This window comes from Pristis pectinata, chromosome 2 (genome assembly GCF_009764475.1).
Source record: "Pristis pectinata isolate sPriPec2 chromosome 2, sPriPec2.1.pri, whole genome shotgun sequence".
Lineage (NCBI taxonomy): Eukaryota > Metazoa > Chordata > Chondrichthyes > Rhinopristiformes > Pristidae > Pristis > Pristis pectinata.
In genome coordinates this window covers 15,676,518-15,697,829 of record NC_067406.1, presented here as the reverse complement: position 1 = coordinate 15,697,829, position 21,312 = coordinate 15,676,518, and the positions used below count along the sequence as shown (strand labels likewise).

Below are 21,312 nucleotides of genomic sequence, written 5' to 3'. Positions count from 1 at the left end.
ATGATCAGCACTCTAGATGGCTCTGGAACCTCTGAGTATGGTGAATGCAAGTTTACAGTATGTCAAACATTAGGCTGTAGACCAGTACTAATAATGGGATTAGTATAACTAGGTATGTGATGGTTGGCATAGGCACGGTAGGCTGAAAGATATTTTTGTGCTGTATGACTCCAATTCTGTTCTAGGATGGTGGTTTAAGTCATTGAAGTACTTTGAGAGGTTTCCATGATCTTGGAGCATGTGGAAAGAATATTCCAGAGTGAGGTTCAAGGAATACTCAGTCAGGACCTATGTGGTTGGGATCCTTGAGAAAGTCTTTCTGCAACCTAAGAAAGTTCATTGAAGCATACTCCTGCAAAGCACAGTATAGTGGAATGTGATTTAGCAGTATCCGAGCACTCGGGTGTTCTCAGTATTAATATCATAAGATGTAGCTGTCTGTGGAGAATTAATGAGTGTTTATCAGAGCTGAGTGTGATGGTATTTTCAATCGGATGATCAGGCAATATTACAAACAATAGAATTTTAACAGTCTTGAGAAGGTGGGTACACAATAAAATGGAGTTCAATCTCATCATGATTTCTTTCAACTCTTCTGGTGCCAAGATCTTACTCCCTTCCTGATTATTGGTCCACTTCCTTAATCCATCTGCAGTTCCTTCTGAATTTTCTATTACTTCTCACCAACATTCTGTCAGATGAAACACATTCCTGGTTGGTAGTAAACACACCTATATAACTATGTTGGCATGCTGTACTCCCAAAATGTATTCCATTGGGTAATGGAGTGAATTTGAAAGCAGAGTACAACGAACTGATCTATCAACATGTTTGGTTCCATTGACTAGGAGTGTATTTCTGGCACACATCTTTACATTCCTACATTAATATACTTGTCTTAAGATAAAACAATTAAAAGTAAATTTTATGCAATTGACTGGGGGGCATAAATTGCTCACCTCCAGCAGTAGTATTCAATTCAATAAAATTAATGGAACAGAAATTCACAGGCTAGGGGGTGCAATCACTTGATATATATTCTCACAACATCAAACAAAGGAACAGCAAAAGAAAATATCATTGGAGGTGCTATGAATGAGTGCCAACTATGAGACTTTAATAAATATAAATTTCCATAAACAAATAAGTCAACTTGTAAAATGTTTGAAAGTTCATAATTTATCCAATTTCCAACTCAATAAAAATATTGTTTCCGAAGAGAAATATTTTAACTGTTCATCATTCAGAAATAAATGAGGCATGAGAGTTTGAAATTATCCAACTGTCATAAAATCCAACTGGTTCATGAATGGCTTTTGGAGACAAAAATCTGCCATTCTTAAATAGCCCTAAGTAAATTTAATTAATCCTCCCCATCATCTAAGGAGGATGAGCACACCATCCGGTAGTATAAAACTACCGTGAAAAATAAAGGCAGAAAATGATGGGAATACTCAGCAGGTCAACCACATGCATGAAGTCATAGAGTCATACAGCGTGGAAACAGGCCCTTCGGCCCAACTGGTCCTAACAGGAAAATACTGTTCCTGAACTCTTGATGTCACACTTTTATAAACCTCCGAAAGTAACCAAAACTGTACACAATACTTCAAGTGCAGCCTCACCAACATCTTATACTACTGCAACATAACACCCAACTCCTATACTCAACGCCCTAAATGATGAAGGCCAACATGCCAAACGCCTTCTTCACCACCCTGTCTACCTGTGATGCCACTTTTAAAAAAGATAGAGTTAATATTCAGTTTATTGACTCTTCATCTGAAGTGGAAAAGTTAGAAAACAACTGTTTTAAGTTTCAGAAAGGAAAAAAAGATGGAGAGAAAGAAAGCAATGTCTGAAAGGATGGAGACCAAGATGTCCAGGGGACACAATTGTTTCCGGCACTCTCCAAAAGAGAGAAGAGTATGCTTGTTAATCATAGATGATCTGAGGCGTGCAAATAGAAGAAGTTGAATGAGTCAGTAGAAAGGGAAAATAAATGACAGTGGAACTGTGTGATGCAGAACATCATAGTTGCTAGAAAAGAGAAAGCTGGACATAATCAACAGATTGACTTGCATCTCATGAAGTCATAGAGTCACACAGCATGGAAACAGGACCTTCAGCCCAATGCCGACCATGCCTACCAATGTACCCGTCCAAGCAAGTCTTATTTTCCCACATCTGGCCCATATCCTTCTAAACGTTTCTTTTCTATGTACCTGTAAAGCTGTCTTCTAGAAGTTGTTATTGTATCTGCCTCAACCACTTCCTCTGGCAGCTTATTCCATATATGTACCATCCTCTGTGTAAAACCCCCCTACCTGCTCTTGTAGATATAGTATTTATGTAGTTGATCCAGTTGAGTTTCTAGTCAATAGCGATCCCAATGGGGGATAGTAGGGGAATTGGAGAAAGTAATGTCAAGCATAGGTGGTTACATTTTCTCTTGATGAAAATAATCATTATCTGGCTCTTTTGTGGCATGAATGTTACTTGCTACATTAGGCCATGCCTGCAGATTGTCTCGGGATTATTGCATGAAAGGACATGCCACTTCATATTCATTAGCTATTTCAACAGAAGTGGCCAGCTCTGACACAAACAGGAAAGGCTGGTTATCTGAAATTGTTTAATTCACTGCTGAGTGCCAAGGACTGCAACATATCCAGATGGAAGATTATGTAGGATAGCTAATGTTCCTTTATTTAAGAAGGGCAGCAGAGATTGGTATTGGTATTGGTTTATTATTGTCACTTGTACCAAGGTACAGTGAAAAGCTTGTCTTACAAACCGATCGTACAGGTCAATTCATTACACAGTGCAGTTACATTGAGTCAGTACAGAGTGCATTGATGTAGCACAGGTAAAAACAATAACAGTACAGAGTAAAGTGCCACAGCTACAGAGAAAGTGCAGTGCAATAAGGTGCGAGGTCACAACAAGGTAGATCGTGAGGTCATAGTCCATCGCATTGTATAAGGGAACTGTTCAATAGTCTTATCACAGTGGGGTAGAAGCTGTCCTTAAGTCTGGTGGAACGTGCCTTCAGGCTCCTGTATCTTCTACCCAATGGAAGAGGAGAGAAGAGAGAATGTCCTGGTTGGGTGGGGTCTTTGATTATGCTGGCTGCTTCACCAAGACAGCGAGAGGTAAAGACAGAGTCCAAGGAGGGGAGGCTGGTGTCTGTAATGCACTGGGCTGTGTCCACAACTCTCTGCAGTTTCTTGTGGTCCTGGGCAGAGCAGTTGCCGTACCAAGCTGTACGGTATGAGCTTGGTAACTACAGACCAGTAAGCCTTAATGAGTGGTAGGGAAATTGTTGGAGAAAATCCTAAAGGACAGGAGTTATGGAAAAACAGGGGCAGATCTGGGATAGTCAGTATGGTTTTGTGCAGCGGAAATCCTGCCTCACTAATTTGTTCGGGTTTATTGAGGATATAAGTAAGAAGATTGCTGAAGGCAGATGGTAGACCTGTTCATATTGCCTTTAGTAAGGTTAGTCCAGAAGGTTGTCACCTGGGGGTAATAGGATCCAAAATTGACCTGGTGAAAGAAGATAGTGGGTAGTGGTGGAAGGATGCATTTCTGATTGGAAGTCTGTGACTAATGGTGTACTACAGGGATTGGCGCTGAGACCCTTGTTGTTTGTGATATATGTTAACGACTTAGATGTGAATGATTAGATCAGATTAGTATATTTGTGGATGACACAGAAGTTGGTGGTATTGTAGATAGCGAGCAAGGTTGTCTAAGGCTACAGGAGGATATAGTTCAGATGAAAAGTTGGGTGGATCGTATAATAGCAGATGGAATTTAATCTTGACAAGTGCAAGGTACTGCATTTTGAAAGTCAAATACAGTAAGTAGTAGGGCGCTAAGGAATATTGATAAACAGAGAGACCTTGGGGTTTAAGTTCTTAGTTTTCTGAAAGCGGCAGCACAGATTGGGTGGTGAAGAAAGCAAGCAGCAAAGTCAAAGTCAAGTTTATTGTCATATGCACAAGTACATATATGCACAGGTACAATGAAAAACTTACTTGCAGCAGCATCACAGGCACATAGCATCATATAAGCAGCATTCATGAGAAAAACATAAAATAAACATAAATTACACACTTTGTTTACAAGAAGGAATATTATTAGAACAAATAAAAGCACAAGGTCCATTTCAGTGCAAAGTGATCAAAGTGGTCATGGTGTGTCTAAACTGTAGTGATTAGGGTTGTGCCAGTTGGTTCAAGAACCGAATGGTAAATAGCTGTTCTTGAACCTGGTGATGTGGGACTTCAGGCTTCTGTACCTCCTGCCCGATGGTAGCTGTGAGAAAATGCTGTCGCCCAGATGGTGGGGATCTTTGATGATGGATGTTGCCTCCTGTAGATACAGTGGCATGTAAAAGTTTGGGTACCCCTGATCAAAATTTCTGTTACTGTGAATAACTAAGTGAGTGAAAGATGACCTGATTTCCAGAAGGAATAAAGTTAAAGATGACACATTTCTTTAATATTTTAAGCAAAATTACTTTTTTAGTTCCATCTTTTACAGTTTCAAAATAACAAAAAATGAAAAGGGCCCGAAGCAAAAGTTTGGGCACCCTGCATGGTCAGTACTTAGTAACACCCCCTTTGGCAAGTATCACAGCTTGTCCTCACCACAAAATTCAGTGTCAGAAGTTTGCAAAGGAACATCTAAACAAGCCTGATGCATTTTGGAAACAAGTCCTGTGGACTGATGAAGTTAAAATAGAACTTCTTGGCCGCAATGTGCAAAGGTATGTTTGGAGAAAAAAGGGTGCAGAATTTCATGAAAAGAACACCTCTCCAACTGTTAAGCATGGGGGTGGATCGATCATGCTTTGGGTGTGTGTTGCAGCCAGTGGCACAGGGAACATTTCACTGGTAGAGGGAAGAATGAATTCAATTAAATACCAGCAAATTCTGGAAGCAAACATCACACCATCTGTAAAAAAGCTGAAGATGAAAAGAGGATCGCTTCTACAACAGGACAACGATCCTAAACACACCTCAAAATCCACAATGGACTACCTCAAGAGGGACACGCTGAAGGTTTTGCCATGGCCCTCACAGTCCCTGACCTAAACATCATCGAAAATCTGTGGATAGACCTCAAAAGAGCGGTGCATGCAAGACGGCCCAAGAATCTCACAGAACTAGAAGACTTTTGCAAGGAAGAATGGGCAAAAATCCCCCAAATAAGAATTGAAAGACTCTTAGCTGGCTACAAGAAGGGTTTATAAGCTGTGATACTTGCCAAAGGGGGTGTTACTAAGTACTGACCATGCAGGGTGCCCAAACTTTTGCTTCGGGCCCTTTTCCTTTTTTGTTAGTTTGAAACTGTAAAATATGGAAATAAAAAAGTAATCTTGCTTAAAATATTAAAGAAATGTGTCATCTTTAACTTTATGCTGTCACGAACCAGCAACAAAAGAAACACACTGAGCATGATTCAGTGTTAAAAACTATTTTATCTATCACTACTTATGATAATATGTAAAATAAAAGTAAAAATGTTAGTATGTTAGAATTCAAAAATGTTAAACCTTGAACGTTAACCCCAAAACTAAACTCTTCGTGTGTGTGTGACAAAGTCCAAAACTCCCAGTTCAGGAATGGTTCTTAAAGTTCAGTTCCGCAAGCCATAAGGTGAAACATGAGCAAGGGCTTCTTCAACAACCGCCGTTGTCTGAAGATAAGACGTAGACGTAGAGAAACATAGAGAGAGTAAATACGAAATCCAAATGTTCCACGATGGAACCCAAGCGACACTTCAGTGTTTACTCGGTAGTGACTTCCTCACCCCGAAAAGCATCCGAATCGTGGTCGTCCACACACAAATACCTGTTTCCTTCTACAGGTCAGCAACAAAGTGAACTCCACCGGATTACTTCCAACTTCCATACATGGATTTCAGTGGCAGACACAGTTATTGTTTCTCAATTCTCATCCATTGATAGAGAAAACTAGCAGGCTGGTGTCTCTCTCCCTTCTCTCTCTCTCTCCTTCTCTCTCCTTCTTCTGACTTCTTCAACAATGTCATTATGTCCTTTATCTTCTATTGACGTAAGCACGCCACACACACACACACACACACACACACACACACACACACACACACACACACACACACACACACACACACACACACACACACCCTCTCTATCTTAAAGGGATATTCACTGAGTCCGTAACAATGCCTTTTGGAAATCAGGTCATCTTTTACTTGCTTAGCTATTCATAGTAACAGAAATTTTGACCAGGGGTGCCCAAACTTTTGCATGCCACTGTACTACTCATGTTGGGGATGTGCCCATGATGTATTGAGTAGAGTCCACTAATCTCTGCAGCTTCTTACATTCCTGCGCATTTGAATTGCCATACCAGACCATAATGCAACCAGTCAGGACACTTTCAACAGTACACAGTACACGTGCAGAAGTTTGGTAGAGTGTTTGGTGAAAAGCTGAATCTCCTTAACCTCCTAAGAAAGTAAAGACGCTGGCGCGCTTTACTTCTGATTGCACCTACAGTATGTGCTGGGCCCAGGACAGGTCATCTGATATATTAACACCCAGGAATTTAAAGCTGCTGACTCCCTTCACCACTAATCCCCCAATGTAGACTGGCTGTGTTCGCCCTCCTTTCCCTTCCTGAAGTCAACAATCAACATGTTTGCCTTCATAGGTTGGGACATAGAATATAAAAGTTGGGACATTAAGTTGCAAGTTTATAAAACACTGGTTAGGCAGCACTTGTTTCTGATGTGATTGCACAGCAGAGAGTGCAGAAGAGATTCACTGGAAAGTTGCCTGGATTGCAGTTATGAGGAGAGACTGGATAGACTGGGTTTGTTTTCCTTGGAGGAGAGGAGGCTGATTGGCGGGCCTGACAAATATATGCAATTATAGGAGGCATACACTGAGTAGATCATCATTTTATTTTCCCCATGGTAGGGGTATCAAAAACAAGAGAGAATAGGTTTAAGGCAAGAAGTAAGAGTTTTAAAGAGGATCTGAAGGGTAAGATTTTTACACAGAGAATGGTTGATACCTGGAACGCACTGACAGAAGAGGTGATGGAATCAGATATAATTACAATATTTAAGAGGCATTTAGACAGATACTTGAATAGACAAGGCATAGAAGGTTATGCAGGCACATGGGATGTGTAGATGTAATGGACATGTAGATGGGATGAAAAGCCTATTTCTGCATAGTACAACTCTGACTCTTGGTGGTGTCCATTGAGCTTACACTGCAGAAAGATCAGAGTGGGAAAGGGATGTTGAATTAAACTAACAGGCAACTGAATGCTTAGGGTCAGCATTGTGGACTGCACGGGGGTGGGGGGGGGTGGTATTTTGCTGATCTCTGATTTCTCTAAGCTAGGTGATCTCCTCTGCACTGGGAAACCAAATACAGATCAGATAATAAGAAAAACCCAACAGAAAAAGTGGCCTGTTCATGGCAGACAGGAGCATTTAAAGCTGATATTAAAGCAAAGGCAGAAGCTTTTCAAGTTGCCAGAAATAGCAGTATGTCTGAGGATTAGGTGCATTTTAGAACTCAGGAAAGGACATGGTATTGATAAAGATATGAAAAATAGGTTTTGAAGGTAAACTGGTGAGAAACATAAAAATGGACTATAAAACTTCAATATGTCTGTTAGCAAAAAAAGAGTAGCAAGGGACAAGTGTGTCCCTTACACATGGAGACAGGTAACTTTATAGTGTGCTTATATGGGAATATAAATACAGATATAGTAACTTTATATAGGAATGGCAGTGAAATTAAACAAAGATGTTGTGTCAAGCTTCACGGAAGAAGGTACAAAAAATTTGCCAAAAATTCTGAAGAACCAAGGGTCACATCAGACTGAGGAACTAAAGGAAAATAGTATTAGTAAAGTAGAAATACTTGAGATTTTGGGGAAACTGAAAGCTAATAAATCCCAAGGTCCTAGTGATTTACGTCCCAGAGTTTTGAAAGCGGCAGCAATGGAAAAGTAGATGCATTGATTGTCATCTTTCAAAATTGTATAGATTTTGAAATGGTTCCTGCGGACTGGAGGTTAGCAAATGTAACTTGTTATTTTAGAAAGTAGAAATAGGTGGAAGAGAGCTGCTGACCTATAAGCCTCACTTCAGCAGCAGGGATAACTGTAGAATCTACAATGAAGGATATAATAACAGGACACTTAGAATCAGCATGGATTTATGAAAAGGTAATCACGTTTGTCTAATCTACTAAAATTTTGTGAAGATCTGCCTAGTAAAATAGTTAAGGGGTAACCAGAAGATGATTCTCAGAAAGCATTTGATAAGGGTATTGGTATTGGTTTTATCATTTTCGCATGTACCGAGATACAGTGAAAAGCTTTTGTTTGCGTGACATCCAGGCAGATCATGCCATGCATAAGTACATCAAAGTTGTAAAAAGGTAAAACAAGAAGCAGAATATGTTGTTGTAGCTGCACAGAAAGTACAGTGCAGGTAAACAAATGAAGTGCAAGGGCCATGACGAGGTAGATTGGGAGATCAAGAGTTCATCTTTAGCATATGAAAATTGGTCAACAGGCTAGAGCACATAGAATTGGAGGAATATATTGGAATGGTTTGAGAATTAGTTAGCAGACAGAAAATAAAGAATGGGAGTAAATGGGTCTTTCTCAGGTTGGCAGACTATGATTAAAGGTGTGTGCCAGAGGGATCAATGCTTAGTCCACAAACGTTCATGATTTTGCTCGACAATTTGGCTGAGGTAACCACATGTCATTTTTTTCAGATTTACTGATGATAGTAAAACTAATGGAATTGAGAATAGGGAGGAGGATATGAAGAGGTTTCAAGAGGATATAGATGAGCTAAATGAGAAAATATGGAAGATGGCATATAATGGGGAAAAAAGTGTGAGGCCATCCACTTTATTGCACTAAACAGAAAATGGTGACATACTGGTAAAAGTTGATGTTCAGAGGGACCTGGGTGTCCTTGTACATAAGTTATTGAAGGCTAGCATAGATGTTTCAGGCAGTTAGGAAGGCAAAGGACATTTTGTCTGTTGTTATAAGAGGATTTGAGCACAGGACTTAAGTGTCTCACTGCAATTATACGGGCCTTTGGTGAGGCTGAAACTGGAGTAATTTGTACAGTGCTGACCTCCTTACCTAAACTAAAGGATATACTTCCCATTGCAGAAGCACAAAGCAGTTCACCAGATTGGTTCTAGGGATGACAGCTTTGCCTTATGAAGAAAGATGAGTAGTCTAAGCCTTTATTTTAGAGAGTTTAAAAGACTGAGAAGAAATCTTATCAGAACTTAGAAAATCCTTAGAGGGCCTGACTGGCTGGATGCAAGGAGAATGTTTCCTCTTGTTCAAAATAGAGACCAATAGATTTCTGGAAATTAAGAAAAATAAGGATGTGGGGAACTGTTCTTAGTCTTTTTTGTATAATTTGTGACATAAGAACATAAGGAACAGGCCATGTGGCCCCTTAAGTCTGCTGTGCCATTCATCAAGATCACAGTTGAACAACATAGTCAGGAGGAAGGTTGTGGAGAGGAAGAATTAAGAGAAAGAGAAGGTGACAATTCAGGGTACCTAAATGGGTGATAATTATTGAAGGGACAGAGCATACAGATATAAATGCACACCTCAAATCTGAGTCAGAACAGAGAGAAATGGTAAAAGGACAAAACTGAAGGCATGCAACATTTGCAGCAGTTAGATGACTTAATGACAAATATAAATAGCAGTGTGACTAAAGTTGGGAGTTAAATATTCCAGGATACTTAGCTTTTAGTAGAGATAGGGAAAATGAAAAATGAAGCAGGGTAGCTCCGATAATAAAAGGCAGGATGAAGGCAGTTGAGAGAAAATGTCATAGCCTTGATAATCAAGCAGTAGAATCAGTTTGTTATGGAACTAAGAAAGAGGAAGGGGAAGAAAACATTGATGGCAGTTGTCTATGGGCCTCCATTAGCAGTTGTAATGTGGGTATTTTATAAATGAGGAAATTAGAGATACATGTGGCAAAGGTAATACAACAATCATGGTGTACTTTAATCTACATATAGATTAGTCAAAACAATTAATGGTAATAATAGAGGAAAAATTTATGGAGTGTTCAATGAGATAAATTTCCAGATCAGTATGTTGAGGAACCAGTCAAGGAAAAGACAATTTTAAATGTAACAAAGCCAAATTTTGATAGAATGAGATATGAGTTTTCCATGGGAGATTGGGAAACTACATTAACATGTCTGAGAATAAACGAGCAATAGCTAACATGTAAAGAATTAATGCATAGTCTACACCTTTAAGTCACAAAAACCCAATAGAAAATCTCATCAAGCTACGGTTAATAAGGGAAGTTAAAGATCACACAAGATGAAAGGAAAATGTCTGTAATGTTGCCAAGAATAGTAACAAGCCTGAGGATCAAGACACTAACAGAATTCAACAAAGGAGGACCAAGAAATTGCTAAGGAAAGGGAAAATAGAAAATGAGAGTAATCTCGTGAGTTACATGTAAACAAAATGTAAAAGCATTGAAGGATGTGTAGAAAGGGAAAGTTCAGGAAAAAAAAATAATGAGGGTTGCTCACTGACTGAGCCAGGGGAAATTATACTGGGGAATAAAGAAATGGCACAGATATAACAAATATTGGATATCATGGAAGAAAACACACCAAACCTTTTAAAAAACTGAAGAACGACAATGAATGAAGAGCTGAAAAAAATCAGCATTTGTTAAAAGTATTGGAGAACTTAATGTGACTGAAAGCCAATAAATCCCCAGGAACTCATGACCTGCATCCCAAGGCGGTTGTGTAGGTAGCTGTGGAGACATAGTTGTCAGCTTCCAAAATTCTATAAAATGCGGAATAGCCCCCACAAATCAGAAGTTATCCAATAGCACCCACTATTTACGAATGGAGGGCAAAAGAAAGTGGACAACTACAGACCAATTACCTTGACATAACTGATGGAGAAAATGCCATAATGTTTTATTAGGAAAGTAGTAACAGAGCCCTTAAAAAAAAGAGGCCTGGGCAGATCTAACATGAATTAATCAAAGGGATATCATATTTGACAAAGAGATATTTGAAGCTGTGACTAGCAACTGGAACCAATGGATTGGTTACTAGACAAAAACAGAATAACAGGTTATTTGTAGTTTGGGATGCTGTGACCAATGGGTGCCACAGGTATTGATGCCAGGGCCCCAGCTAATAGCACTCTCTGTCAATGATTTGGATGAAGGGACTGCATGTAGTTCCTTTAGAGTTGCTGATGATACAAAGCTGGGTGGAAGTGTGAGTTGTGAGGAAGATGTCGAAGAGACATCAAGGGGAAAAGTGAATGGGTGAGTCCATGGCAGATAGAATATCATGTGGAAAAATATGAGGTCATCCAACTTGATAGAAACATTTTTATAAAATGGAATTTTTTTAGATGGTGATAAAATGAAATATCTTGGTGTCTGGATGTTGTATAAGGAATGTTAAAAGTTAGCATGTGGATAGAACAAGCAATTAGGAAGATAAACAGTATGTGCACCTTTACTGTAAGAAAATTTGAGTACAAGAATATAGAAGCCTTGCCAGAATTTTATAGTGACCCACTGAGACTGCGCCTGAAACATTATGTACAGGTCAGGACTCCTGGAGTTATAAAGAGAGGTTGGATGGGCTGGAACATTTTTCCCTGGCGCACAGGAGGCTGAGGAGTGACCTAATCGAGGTTTATAAAATCATGAAGGGCATAAGTAAGGTGAATGATCACCATCTTTTTCCCAGAGTGGAGAGTCTAAAACTCCCCAGTCCCCCTCCCTCCCCCTCCCAAGGATGTGGGGAGGGGGAAGGGTAGGTTATTCTAATGAGGAGAAAATACATAGACTGAGTTGGCACTCTCGAGTTTGGAAGAAATATACAAAATTACAGGGTTTGACAGTGTGCACGTGGGGGCAATGTTTCTTCTGGCTGGATTGTCTTTAAAATAAGGGTCTGGAATTCTCTTCACCCAGTGAATGTTTGGAATTTTATATCCAAAGACTGTGGAGGTTCAGTTGCTGAGTATATTCAGGACAGAGATTGATAGATTTTTGGATATTAAGGGAAATTAAGGGATATAAAGTGAGTGCAGGAAAGTGGCACTGAAGTGAAAGGTCTTATTGGGTGGTAAAGGGTAAGAATGGCCATCTATACTTTTTATGTTCTTATGGTCTTGTCCTCAACTCCACTTTCCTGCACCTACTGATATGTCTCAAATATAAATAGGTAAATTGATTTATTATTGTCATGTGTATCAAGGTACTGTGAAAAACTTTGTTTTGCATGCCATCCATACAGATCATTTCATCATATTAGTACATTGAGGTAGTTCAAGGGAAAAGCAATAACAGGATACAGTTACAGAGAAACTGTAGTATGATACAGTTACAGAGAAAGTGCAGGGCAAGCAGACAGTAAGGTGTAAGGCCATGACGAGATAGATTGTGAGGTCAAGAGGTCCTTTGAGCAGTCTTATAACAGCGGAATGGAAGCTGTCCTTGAGCCTGGTGGTATGAGCTTTCAGGCTTTTATATCTTCTGCCCAATGGGAGGGGGAAGAAGATACAATGTCTGGGATGGGCATGGTCTTGGATTATGCTGGCTGCTTTACCTAGCCATCAAGATGTGTAGACAGAGTCCAGGGAGGGTAGGCTGGTTTCCATGTTGTGCTGAGCTGTGTCCACAACTCTCTGCAGTTTCTTGTGGTCTCGGACAGACCAGTTGCCATACATGCATCTGGATAGGATGCTTTCTATAGTGCATCTATAAAAATTGGTGAGGGTCAACGGGGATATGCCAAATCTCTTTAGCCTCCCGATGTCTCTGCTTCCACAGCTATCTGTGGTAGAGAATTCCAAAGATTGACTGAAGTTCCTCCTGACCTCCATCTTAAGTCGAAGTTGAAGTTGAGTTTATTGTCAAATGCAGAAATGGGTGATCCTTTATTCTGAAACTATGCCCCTTAGTTATAGATTCTCCAATGAGGGTAAACTTCATCCCAGCATCTGTTCTGTCAAGATCACTCAGGTATTATATTTTTTTAATAACATCTTGTGAGCTTAGATCCAACCTTCTGAACTTTTCTCTTGACAACCCCTTCATCCCAGGAATCAAGCTAATGAACTATTCCTCAGTGAATAGGAAATCAACAGTTAACGTAGTACTCCACTTTCCAATGCAGTGGACATTTACAGAAAGACTTCCCTACTTTTATACTCCAATCTCTTTGTAATGAAGGCCAAAATTAATATTCTATAATTTCTCTCCATTTAAACAATATTCTGGTTTTCTATTTTTTCTATTAAAGTGGATAACATCACATTTGCTCAGATTGTCCTCCAGCTGCCAAGTTTTTGCTCACTCACTAACATGTCCCTATCCCTTCGCAAGCACTTTGTTCCCTCCTTGTAACTTGGTTTCCCAACTATCTTTTCCAATGAAGTCAGATTCAACATATTTGTTCAAAATCTCTGCTCTAGAGTCATAAAATGCACAGAAACAGGCCCTTCGGCCCAACTCGTCCATGTTGACCAAGATGTCTATCTGAGCAAGTCCCATTTGCCAGCATTTGGTCCATAACCCTCTAAATCTTGTCTATCCCTGTATGTCTAAGTGTCATTTAAACGTCGTAATTTTACCTACCTCTACCATTTCCTCTGGCAGCTTGTTCCATTTACCCACCACCTTCTGTGTGAAAAAATTGACCCTCGGCTTCCTTTTAAATCATCCCCCTTACAGATTAAACCTTTGATTTCTAGTGTTAGACTCCCCACCCTGGGAAAAAGATTGTGATCATTCACCTTACTTATGCACTTCATGATTTTATAAACCCTTCTAAGGTCATTCCCCAGCCTTCTGCACTCCAGGGAAAAATGTTCCAGCCTATCCAAACTCTCTTTATACCTCAAGCTTGCCAGTTCTGATAACTTCTTCGTAAACCTTTTCTGTATCCTTTCCAACCTAATGACATCCTTCCTATAACTAGACTCAAAGCACAGTGTCACCAACTTCTTGTGCAGCTGCAACATGACGTCCCAACTCTGTACTCAATTTTCTCATAAGGAATTTTCCAGTCTACATTTCTAAAGGACCAATATTTAGACACTCTTTTCCTTTTTTGGAAGCGGATAGTCAGGTTTTATGTTTTTTGCTCATTTACTGTCATAATTTATGTTCATTTTTTTAGTTATCTGTTGCCGTTATCTAAAACCCTCCAGATATTCTAGTTTATTACCAATCTTTGCAACATTGAATGCTTTTTCTTTCAAATTGATACTGTCTTTAACTTCCTTAGTTAGCCGTGGATGGATTGTTCCTCTCGCAATGCCTTTATTTCTCAATGGAATATATTTTTGATGAGAATTGTGAAATAAGTATTTAAATATCTACCAGTACATATTTACTGTATTATCTTTCAATCTATTTTTTCAATTTAGTCCAGTCAACTCTGCCTTCATACCTTTCCAAATTCCTTGTTTAAATTAAGGACTTAGTTTCAGACCTAAGTTTCTCACTCAAACTGATAGTGAAATTCCAATTACATTTTGATTGTTGTTCCCCAGAGGACCCTTTTCGATGAAATTATTAATTAATCCTTCTCATTACACATGACCAGATCTAAAATAGCCTGTTCCCTGGTTGATTCCACACGTATTGTTCTGAGAAACTGTTCTGAATACACTACTCAAGATTATTTTTGCCAAATTAATTCATATGTTCAATGTTGAGATTATAGTTGTCCATAATTTTTGCAGAATCATTCATACAAGTTCACACTAATTCTTTTGACTTATACCCTGTCCAGTAGCATAGCTACTGATCAAGGGTCCATTGACTACTTCCACCAGTGACTTAAATCCCCTGCTATTTCCCATCTCCATCCAAACTGATTCTGCATTTTGATTTCTTAGCCATGATCATTTTTCTCCAACTGCACCAATCTTATCCTTTATTAATAGAATTACCCTATTTTCTTTCCCCTTTTTGCCTCTCCTTCTGAAATGTCAAATCCTCTGGATTATTCAATTTCCATCTTTGGTTACCTTACAAACACATCCCTGTAATGTCTATCAGATGACATCCATTTATTTCTATTTGTGCCATCCATTCATCCATCCATTCATCCATTTTATTATGAAAATTATGTGCATTCAAATAAGGAGTGTTTAATTTTGTCTTTTTACCATTCCTCCCTGCACTTACCTGATTTGCAGCTGAACTCTTACATTTGTATGCTCATTTTCTTTTTGTCACTCTTTGGTACAGAATAGAAACAGGCGCTTCGACATATTATGTCTATGTTGACCATTATGCCCATCTATACTAATCCCACTTGCCTGTATTAATTCCTAAACCCTGCTCATTCAAGTGCCTATCAAGATACCTCTTAAATGTTATTATTGTTCCTACCTCCTCTGGCAGGTCATTCCAGATACCAACTACTCTTTGGGTGAAAAATTTGTCCCTCAGATTCCCTTTAAATCTCTTCTCTCTCAATTTAAACCTATGCCCTAAAAATTATGCCAATTTTTTTCTAAGGCTTGGCAGTAATCCAGAGATTATGGACCCAAATATGAACAGAGAACATTGAAAAGTACAGCAAACTTACCAATCGGACTACTTACATTTCCATCCAAATTATTAATATGTATTATAATCTACAGAGGTCCCAGCACTGATCCTCGCAGAAGATCACTGGTAACAAACCTTCAGTCAGAAAAATACCTCTCTACCACTACCCTCTGCCTTCTATAAGCAAGCCAATTTTGGATCCAATTTACCAACTCACCATGAACCCACATGATTTAATCTTCTGGACCAGCCAACCAAGAGGGACCTTGTCAAATGCTTTACTAAAGTCCATGTGGACAAAATCCACTGCCCTACCCTCATCAATAATCTTCATCAATTCCTCAAAAAACTCAAATGAAGTTTGTCAGACAGGACCTCCCCCACATGAAGCCATACTGACAATCCATAATAGGTCAATGCTTTTCCAAATGAGAGTATCACCTGCTGGAGGAACTCAGCGGGTCAAGCAGCATTGTGGAGACTTCTTTTGCCCATCTCGGTAATCCGCTGTCAGCCTTGATGCAGGGTCTCAACCCGAAACATTGACAATTACTTTCCTTTCATGGATGTTGCTTGTTCCATTAAGTTGTGCCTTCAGGTTGCTGTTGTTCCTGCCCAATACTATTCCAATTAGCTTTTACCCAATTTAGGACTATGCTTATCTCCTGCTGGCAGTTCTGTGGAGAACTGCTGATAAGATTTCTCTTAGTAGGTCAGCTCATCCTGTCCTCTGTGCCTGTGCACTCCGTACTCAGCCCTGAGTTCAGCAGTGGAACAACTTGGGCTGAAGGGCTAGATGCAGTTCACCTTTGGCCTCTCAGTTTTTCACCATCTGTGCCTGGCATATTGGGGTTTCCAACCTTGATTGAAAGCTCTTAATATTTAATTACTTAATCTCAATGTTTTTTTTAATCAACATACCACTTAAACTAAGTTTTTAAGTTAAATAATTATTAAATGATTCCAAATGCCTGTGATTGTCAGAGACATTTCAAAGCAGTTGAGGGCCTTTAACAGCAGTGAGTTGTGAAAAAGCCTTCAGGTGGTCTGGTGTGTGGTCTAAGGATCCCCCATTTGAGGCCTCATCATTGCAGGTCGGCTGTGGCACTGAGATTTTTAGGACAATGGGACCTGAGTGACTGCAGACAATAAGCACCCTTACGGGAAGGGTCCAATCTGCCTCACCATCTTTGTGATTCTGCTTTGTAATTTATATTTTTGCTAATGGTGGCCAACTTCAGGAAATTTAGTCATGTTTGGGAAGAGATATGTGAGTCCTACTGATGGCTCCGTACTGAACCATCAGGTTTACTGCATCATGATGCTGCATCGTGCTACATGGTGGCTCTGTACTGAACCAATGGGTTTGCTGCATCTCTACTGAACTGGTGTGATTTCAAGAGGGGCCTATCAACCTGGCTTGAACTGTTAAATAATAAAGGAACATGTCAATTGCCTATCTTCTTCAGTTTAAAATATGAAATTAGCCACATATCTTTCTTTCCACATTCAGATTACACTGTCCTATGTCTAAATTAGACTCTGGTTTCCAGCTCTGTATATCTAGCTTGATGGTAGGGATAGACAAGATGGGGGAAAGAGCCTGTTTCACTCTGTATGACTCTATGATTCTAATGATGGGCTGGATTGTGCTTGACCTGACTCGACTGTATCCAGCCCCCTACATTTTCCAGCAGCCAGTTTCCCCTGCTGCAGCACCCAGGGGATCCATAATACAAGTGAAGAAGGTTGGGAATGAGAACTAGGCTTCAGGCAGCAAGATTTGAAACCACAACCAGCACCCTTAGTAATACTCCGAAAGCCTTTGACAACTTGCTCCTATCAAAGGCATTTTCAATTCTTTGTTCCTCTACCCAGCAGAGTGTAGAAGATGCTATAGAAGAAACCTTGGTAAGTTGCTGCACTGCATTTTATGATTGGTGCTCAGTGCAGTCATGGTGCATGTATGTGTTGGTGAATGGAGAGTCAATGAATTAGGCTGCTTGGTCCTGGAGAGTCATTCCGTTGGTAGAGCACAAAACAACCAGTCTATGCCACCTTCTAATGAGTTAAGCTTCTGGACTATATTGGTATTGGTATTGGTTTGTACTGAGGTACAGTGAAAAACTTGTATTGCATACCGTTCATACAGATCAGTACAAATCATACACAGCGCATTGAGGTAGCACAGGGTAAAAACAATAACAGAATACAGAGTAAAGTGTCACAGCTATAGGGAAGTGCATTGCAGGTAGACAGTATGGTGCAAGGTCAAAACAAGGTAGAGATATGCCTCAAAAGTATGACGTTGAGGTCAAGAGATCCATCTCATCAAACGTCAGTCTAAATGAGTGATGAGTATTTCTTGACAATCCAGACTGATAATTATAAGCTTTAGAGTGGTCAAGGGGTGAGCCAGTTGTTGCAGTGTACCCAGCCTCTGTCCTGGTAAGTAGAGCTCCTTCCTACCAATCATTCCCGAATTCCGGTCTTCAATTTTATAATTCCCAGTTTATCCCATATCTTTCAGTCTGCATGACCTTGATGGTGTTCAGTATTGGGGTCCTTGAACTTTCACAATCCTATATTATAATCAAACCTCCAAAGTGGACCCTCGGTAGTTTGAATTATTCACTGTCACTTTTGGTCAAAAGTGTTACTTTTTGTGTGGGAAATTGGCAGTGAGGGATTGACAGTTATCTATGAAACCAGAGGCACCCTTCATCCAAAAATTAGGACAAAGTGAAGAATCTTTAGATTCTATAGAAGTAGAACAGAAAAAGTCAGAGATTCTCAGCAAGTCAAACAGCGCCTCCAGAGAGCGAAACAGAGTTCATATTTTTAAAATTAGTTAATGCATTTTCACAATTAATGAAGAATAAGCCAGCTACAGGCAGCACCTTATTGCATATTTATGGTCCAGTAAGCTGACATCTCCATTTTTTGTTTATTTAAATAAAACTAGAGACCTGCATTAATGTGGAAGTTTTCTGTGGAAATCACCTCATGTGTTTATACACTTTAAAAAATATACTTATCTTTAAATTATTAATTAAAACCTATTTACATTGTGATTTTGTTTTTACTTTTAAATGTTCCATATATACTCTTGTTTGCCCTGTGATTATTGGGAAAGAAATACCTCATTTTCGTGTGAAACTTTTATTTAAATATATTAATGTTGGTGTCGTTGGACAATGTTTATCTCCCACCCAATGTTTATCACCCACCCAAATTGCCCTTGAGGAGGTGGTGCTGAGCCACCCTTTTAAGCTGCTTTTATCCTTCTGGTAAGGTACACCCACATGCTATTAGTAGGAAATTCCAGGATTTAGACCCAGCCAAGATGACCATTGAGATGTTTCCAAGTCAGGATGATGGTTCCCATGTGCCTGCTTCCCTTAACCTTCTTAATTGGTGAGGACATGGGGTTTGTGTGTGCTAGTGGAGTAGCCTGTCCAGCAAACATCAATACAACTTATAGCGGTGCAAACTGCAGCCACAGTGAGCTGGTGCTGGAGGAATGAATGCTTGGAAACCTATTTTTATCTAACATGCTCTCATTCTTTGTTGAGAAATTTGAATTTGTCACAGAATTTGGCAAAATTGATTAATTTACATGGAGTAGGTGTTTGCCAGCAAATTCTGAACAGATAAGCGACCACACACAGACCTGCCAACATGGGGAAATGTTTGTACGATTTGGGATGAAGAAGAGTGAGACAGATTGCAAACCCATTGAAACATATGGAGCTGTGTTTATTTTTAAGAGTGAGACACATGGAAACAGGTGATGCCTTTTAAAAGAATAAACCTCACTCTGAATGACTAGGAGTTGATGGGTCTTATCACACATGATGAGTCAGCAAATGTCAGGCAGGAAGAATACTTGGGTAGTAACTAGTTTCAAAGCTTTGTCAAAATTGTGTGAAACGGAAGCAGGCTTTTACTTTTGTCAATAGTGTTGTTGCTAAGGATAAATTACCCTCTACCTTTACATTATTTAGATTGCAAAGATTAATCAATAGTGTCAAAAACCTATTGGATAGGTTTACTTCCACAAAGTTTATCGTTAGATCATTGTGGTGAAGGGAGGGGAGGTAGTGCCTAATCTGAACACATATTGGGCATGCCAGTCTTGGATGGTTAAGGAAATTAAAGACATTATTTATACAATTAAGAATCTTCTGCAATATTTGCAGAAGTTTAATGCCAAACGTCTTTTGTGTTAGAAGGATACATGTCATAAACTAATCAATGTTTTATTGATTAAGCAAACTATTCGATACGAAGGTCTATGGAAACTTGGCACACTTCCTCCAGACAGCTTTTATTGCTTGTGTCACTTGTAATTTCAGTAGTGTAATTGCTAAATTAATTCATAAGAATATCAAGAGATATGGATCAAGATGGGTAAATGGAGTTGAGGGGCAATTAAGCCATGAATAACCTGCATGCAGCATAGGTTTAAGGAATTAAATTACTAATTTCCGTACTTCTATGTAATATACAGGAAAATGCAGATGACATGACCCATTGAGAAGATATCAAAGCCAACAGATATTGTGGCCAATAAATTCCTTACCCCTTCATTAATTTTGAAAAAGTGCTTCAAAAGCATGTTGTGTTTAATGATTTCATGATATGGTGGCGTTGCAGGAAAATTTCATGAATGTTGTACTGGCGTATTTATGCCTTTAGGCACCTTATATAAAACTAAAGCAATTCTGTACAAGCATCTTTTTTTTAAGGTCACTGAGTAGTGTTAACTGAACAACACAGCCATTTTCTTTTGTGCTTTTTGAACATGTCCCGAGAATGAATAACATTCTGTATTCTTTCACTGAACAAACTGTTTTCCGAGATGATTGTGGGATATCAAGCTGCCCTCTTATCTATCTCATGTGGAATGAATTCCTGCTCTTACTCAATCACACAGATGTTTATGAAATGAGTTTATGCTGTCACAGCCCAGTTTTTGAGGCATACAGGTATCACTAAATTTGCAAGCTCACTCATTTGGGCTACAAGTGTGGGTCATGTAGGTACTATAAATGCTATCCTGTGTTTGGGAGGACCTGCTCTTCTGAAGTTTAGGAATCTTGTTGGTGCAGAGCAGATGAAGTTATATTCTAACTTTTACAACTGATATTCCTGATCTGAGAATGCTTCATCTTGACACTTTAGGGCAGTTAACACAAACAGTGTGCATGCAGCTGAGGTGAGCAGGTGTACTGCCTACAATTTCCCAATGCATACCTCGCAAATCATATATTTTGCATTGGGCAGTGAATCAAAATCTAACCTTGCATGGCAAAAAAAAAGTAGTAAGTGCCTAAATCTAAAAATTAGTAGCAACTTCTGACAAATATTCACAAGGAAAGTATAAGTTGGTTCTCATTGTCAACAGAAGTAATTGAATTCACTTTGGCTGAATTGATAAGTACTCTGGGTATAATTTACAAAATGTGGCCCACCATACTGATACTCTGTTTAAAGAATTATTTCTAAAACCCACAGTTTTAACATTATTATGATTAAGGTTGTTTTGTTTGTCTTCTTTAACTATTGTTAACGTTGATACAAAAAAGTGGATGGAAAACTGTAAATCACATGAAGCTCCGATCAGGTCTCTGGTCGATCTATGTTGTATTATATTGAGTT

General features: G+C 39.2%; 1 protein-coding gene across 3 annotated transcripts in view; it reads left to right on the top strand.

Moving 5' to 3' along the window:
• Nucleotides 1–21,312, top strand: part of ctnna2 (catenin (cadherin-associated protein), alpha 2) — a 1,078,855-nt gene that overhangs the window by 600,575 nt on the left and 456,968 nt on the right. The gene's annotated exons all lie outside the window — the stretch shown is intronic.